This window comes from Peromyscus californicus, unplaced genomic scaffold, assembly GCF_007827085.1.
Source record: "Peromyscus californicus insignis strain IS unplaced genomic scaffold, ASM782708v3 Scaffold_16__1_contigs__length_79575227, whole genome shotgun sequence".
NCBI lineage: Eukaryota > Metazoa > Chordata > Mammalia > Rodentia > Cricetidae > Peromyscus > Peromyscus californicus.
Genome location: NW_026294458.1, coordinates 48,348,596 through 48,354,493, shown reverse-complemented (window position 1 = coordinate 48,354,493; position 5,898 = coordinate 48,348,596). Strand labels below are relative to the sequence as shown.

The 5,898-nt window shown below is 40.6% G+C and overlaps 1 pseudogene; it reads right to left on the bottom strand.

The window, feature by feature from the left end:
• Positions 1–4,732: 4,732 nt before the first annotated feature.
• Positions 4,733–5,643, bottom strand: LOC128111567 (glyceraldehyde-3-phosphate dehydrogenase-like; annotated as a pseudogene).
• Between the last annotated feature and the right edge of the window lie 255 nt (positions 5,644–5,898).

Here is a 5,898-nt window from a genome sequence, read left to right as displayed (position 1 = left end):
CTCAGCAATGCAGAGCACACACTGATCTTTCAGAAGACCTGAATTTAGTTTCCAGGTCCTACATTGGGTGTTGAACAAATACCCGTAACTCCAGCTCCAGGGCAATTCATTTTAGTGAATATAGATTATTTAGTTAATACAGTTGATTAAGAATCATTCAGATTGACTGTTACTTGTGCATGTGAAAAGTAAGGCATTGAAATTCTGCCCACCAAAGTGCTACAATAAATGATAAAGATTATTTGGTTCACCTGCCTTACCTTTGGGATAAACAGGTCTAGAATGCTTTCCAACATCACAGTTCTTGTCAGTTCCTGAGGTCTTAAGGGAACATGACACTCTTAGTTTGTTTTCTCAGCCTATGTTTATTGGGTATGTTGCCTCTGTATACCTTTGAAGATTGCTATGACATACTGTTTGTGGTTGGCTTATATCATGAAAATATCATACTGATGATTAGAATGCAATCTGGTCACTCTTTTTCATGAAGTCTTGAATGTGGTCCTCTTAGAGGCTTTCAGCCAGTATTTCCATGGTGAAGTGGAGAGCTTTGAGAAGAAATGAGTGGGAATGCTATAATTCTGCAGAGCATTCTTGACAATGGCGGCATAAAGTTAGCACAGGCTTCACAAACAAATAGTGCTAATTAACACTGACCTTATTTTAGATGCCAATTCATGGCCTTGAGGCTGTCCTCATTTCTAATCAACTGGTTAAAACTACAGGGAATGCCAAAACACACTCAGGCTTGGAAATTGGCCAGGAACATTCACAGAACTCAGGACAGCAGTATACCTATGTTAGTAATTGTTTTAGTGTGTGTGTGTGTGTGTGTGTGTGTGTGTGTGTGTGTGTGTGTGTGTGTGTGTGATAGAGAGAGAGAGAGAGAGAGAGAGAGAGAGAGAGAGAGAGAGAGAGAGAGAGAGAGAGAGCATATTCCACGGAGCATGGACAGAGGTAAAAAGGCAACAATTAGAAGTCAGTTCTCACTTTCCACCTTGTTTTGAGGCAGTTTCTATCATTTTACTGCATGGTCATATATTTTTGACTAGCTGATCCCATGAATTTCTGGGTAATTTTCCCATCTCCACCTCCCATTTCTCTGTAGGAGTGCTGGAATTACATTTGCACTCCATCACATCATTGTGCTCTTGGGATCTCAACACAGGTTGTAAAATTTGTGTGGCAAGTGCTTTTTTAGCCATTAACCCATCTCTTCAGCCTGGTAGCCATTATATTAAAATCATACAAGCCAAACACAGTTAGAGAGACTCACAGAACAAGGTCTCAGGGGGTCTTCAGAACAGAGCTTTCTTTTTTTTTTTCTCCCCATGGAATCCACATGGGTTTTTATCCTGTCACACTGATGTACTCGGGAATCAGTAAGCTCACATCAGCTTATTGCCAGAGTTACATTGAGCCTCCCTCTGTAGCCATGATTGACTGAGTTCAGTGTCTAGCTCCATCCCCTCCATTCTTTTCCCAGCAGTCAGGCAGTCAGCCAGATACTGTATCTTGAAGGCCCATTTCTTAGTCCTATTACTGATCTCTCTGGCATCATCAGTCTACATCCTGAGCCAATTCAAGTATGATCTAAGAGCCTACTTTGAATAACAGACTGTCCCATCAGTCAGGATTGTGAGATCCTAGACGTTTCCTAAGAGTGATCATGGATAAAAATCAGATGAATTATTTGCATGTGTGTATATATAATATATATGTATATAATATATATAATACATATGTGTATATATGTGTTATTATATATGTGTGTTTCTCATTCCCCAAACCTGATTCACTAAGAATACAACACTTTGTCTACAACAGACCATTTAAAGAGGAAACTGAGTACCATGATGTAGGCTATGGAAAACTATGCACAGAGTCATTGTTATGCTATCATTGTTTATCTAAAAGTGCAAAAACCTCAGCAAATTTCCTGAGTTTCAGTTTAGTAATAAAAGATTCAGAGAATGGATTAGTAGCATCTAGTAGCAATCATGCACATCATTGGAAAACCAACCTCTTAATTTAGGCTCATAAACTATCTATCAAACATACACACACACACACACACACACACACACACACACACACACACACACACACACCAAGAGCTTAAATTGACAGAAGTTATTAACTGAAAGCACTGTAATTATCCTAGGAATTATTAGACACGAAAGGGTTCAGCTGCCATAGAGAAATACAATTAATTACTGCCCATCATTCTTACTTGTACTTAAAATTCCTAGTGCTGCAGGAAAACCTTGAAATTTATACAATTTTACACTCCTGAGTTATATTGAAAACAAAGTTTTGATAAATATTTTAAATATGTAATGCTTATAAAAATGAAAAAGGACCAAATTTCTAAGACTTTATTGAATTATTTTTATCTTAGGAGCATTTTTCTGCATTAATTAATGTATACATTATTAATCATATAATTATATATTGTATATTAATTATATAACCCATGTATAATCATATAGTAAAATATTATATGTGTGTGTGTGTGTGTGTGTGTGTGTGTGTGTGTGTGTGTGTGTGGATTTCCATGGACCCTTTCAGCCAACAACTCAAGAGATGACCACCTGGGGCTCCGTCTCCCTCATCCCTCATTATTTGAAGACTTCATTAGGATTGCCTTCATCAATTATGGGATGTTTCCACTGCACTAAGGTTCTATACTGCCCCTAAAATGCCCCTAGATTCTAACTGTCTCTCCCTTAATTTCCTTCCTCAATCCTTTCTCTCTTCCCCTCCCCACCCTGATGCATGAGCATGGGTGATTTTTCCATCTTCTGATATCTTCTTCAGTTTCCTCTTCAAAGACTTGAAGTTTGTATCCTTCAGGTCTTTCACTTGCCTGGTTAGAGTTACCCCTAAATACGTTATAATGTGTGTGGCTACTGTGAAGGGCATTTTTTTCCTGATTTCTTTCTCAACCTGTTTGTCATTTATATATAGGAGGGCTGCTGATTTTTTTTTTTGAAGTTAATCTTGTATGCAACCACTTCGCTAAAGGTGTTTATCAGTTGTGGGAGTTCCCTGGTAGAAATTTTGGGGTCACTTATGTATACCGTCATATCATCTGCAAATAGTGATACTTTGACTTCTTCCTTTTCAATTTGTAGCTACTTGATCTCTTTCAGTTATCCTATTACTCTAAGACTTCATTACTTTATTGAATATGTGTGGAGAGAGTGGACAACCTTGTCTTGTTCCTGATTTTAGTATTATTGCTTTGAGTTTCTCTCCATTTAAAGTTGATGTTGGCTTGCTGGAAACTGCCTTTCTTATGTTTAGATAGATCTCTTGTATTCCTAATCTCTTCAGGACTTTCATCATGAAGAAGTGGTTGCTCTCCACAAACTGGTAGCAAGACCTAATTGCTGAAGACAATGCCCACATAACTCACTGCACATGGAGAGTTGGAGCTGGTGCCTACATTAGAACTTTCACTTCCATGGTCTAGTGTCTATGACAAGAAAATGTACTGTGCAGGCTCCCAAAAGAGAAACATAAACACAAATGCAAAAAACAAAACCTTTAATCTACAACCTGCCCTGCCTACAAAATATGTAGGGCAATGGTAGCATAAACCTTGTGGGAATAACCAACCAATAATTTGATATAAGGTCCACTCCATGAGATGATACCCAGACCTGATACTGCTTGGGTGATCAAGAACTAGAGACTAGACAGCCCAGAACCTAAAGTAAAATCAATTGCTATTGGTCTTTAAAAACAAATACAACAACAAAAACTAACAATAAGAAGACTCCTAATGACATTCTGCTGTGACTCATAGATGGGTACCTCATTCATCCATCATCAGAGAAGCTTCCTTGTGCAGTAGATGGAAACAAATCTGTGAAGACCCACAGCCAGACATTAATCAGAGAGAGAGAGAGAGAGACCTTGAAACACACAGCTTTGAATAAAATGTCTTCATCAAATCCCTCCCCTAAAATGCCATGGAAAAGGAAGGAGAAGGAATGAGGGAGACAGAAGGAACAGAAGACACCAGGAAAACAAGGCCATCTAAAACAACTGAGCAAAGATCACACGAACTCACAGAGACAATCCTATAGTAATCACGGGGCCTACCTGGGTCTGCACCAGATCCTCTGCATGTATACTATAGCTTTCAATTTCATTCTTTCATGGGACCCCTACATGTGTAAATGAATGGGTCTCTGATCCTTGTGCCTTCTCTAGGGGCTCTTTTTTTTTTTTCTATTGGCTTGCCGTGTCCAACTTTAATATGATGGGCTTTGTTACATTTTATTTATTTTATTTTGTTATTTTTGTTTTTATCTCTTAGAACTGTGTTATTGTCTAATGAGAGAAAGAAAGGGAGAGTGGATCCAGATGAGAGACGAGGTTGGGAGGAACTGGGAGGAGTAAAGGGAATTATATATGAGAAAAGAATCTATGTTTAATAAGAGGGGGAAATAAAAAATAAACATATATTATATGTTATACAGAAATTGAAAAGTTATCAATTTTAAGGCTTTAATTATTTTTTTATGGATACAGTGAACTTCATTGATGCTATTCAAGAGAGTAGGGCTCCCTAAGCCCCTCCTGTTGTTCTGGGGGTCTAGGATGGAAACTGTAAGGGAGATGCGCAGTGTCACAGGCTGAGATGGGACAGGAACTGCTCAGCTGCTGAGGGTCTCTCTCTTGCTGTCCTTGCTGGGGTGGGTGGTCCAGGGCAGGCTTCTTACTCCTTGGAGGCCATGTAGGCCATGAGGTCCACCACCCTGTTGGTGTACCAAGAAATGAGCTTCACAAAGCTGTCATTGAGAGCAATACCAGCCCCAGCATCAAAGGTAGAAGAGTGGGCGTCATTGTTAAAATCCCAGGAGACAACCTGGTCCTCAGTGTAGCCCATGATGCCCTTTAGTGGGCCCTCCAATGCCTGCTTCACCGCCTTCTTGATGTCATCATATTTGACAGGTTTCTGCAGGTGGCATGTCAGATCCATGGCACATTGGGGGTAGGAACACAGAAGGCCATGTCTGTGAGCTTCCTGTTCAGCTCTGGGATGACCTTGCCCACAGCCTTAGCAGCACCGGTGGATGCAGGGATGATGTTCTGGGTAGCCCCATGGCCATCATGCCACAGTTTCCCAGAGGGGCCATCCACAGTCTTCTGGGTGGCAGTGATGGCATAGACTGTGGTCATGAGTCCTTTCACAATGCCAAAGTTGTCATGGATGGCCTTGGTGGGGGTGGAGGGTGGGGCTAAGCAGTTGGTGGTACAGGAAGCATTGCTGACAATCTTCAGTGAATTGTTATACTTCTCATGGTTCACACCCATCACAAACATGGGGGCATCAGCATAAGGGGTGAAGATGATGATCCTTTTAGTCCCACCCTTCAAGTGGGCCCAAGCCTTCTCCATGGTGGTGAAGACACCAGTGGACTCCACAACATACTCGGCACCAACCCCACCCCACTTGATTTTGGCAGAATCTCACTCCTGGAAGATGGAGATGGCCTTCCCGTTGATGACAAACTTCCCGTTCTCAGCCTTGACTGTACCATTGAAGTTGCCATGGGTAGAATCATACTGGAACATGTAGACCATGTAGTTGAGGTCAATGAAGGGGTCACTGATGGCAACAATTTCAATTTTTATATGTGTGAATGTTTTGTCTGCATGCATGTAAGTTCACTGCATGCACGTCTGGTCTCTTTGGGTTCAGAAGGAACCTAGACTCCTTGGTACTGGAGTTACAGAAGGTTACAAGTTGTCATGTGGGTACTGGAAGCTAAACCCAAGTACTTTGGAAAAGTAGATAGTGGAAGCTAAGCAAGATCAGGTCTGGTTAGTACATCGATGGGAGAAAATTAGAAACAAAGATTTTGAAAAGAAAATAAGAAT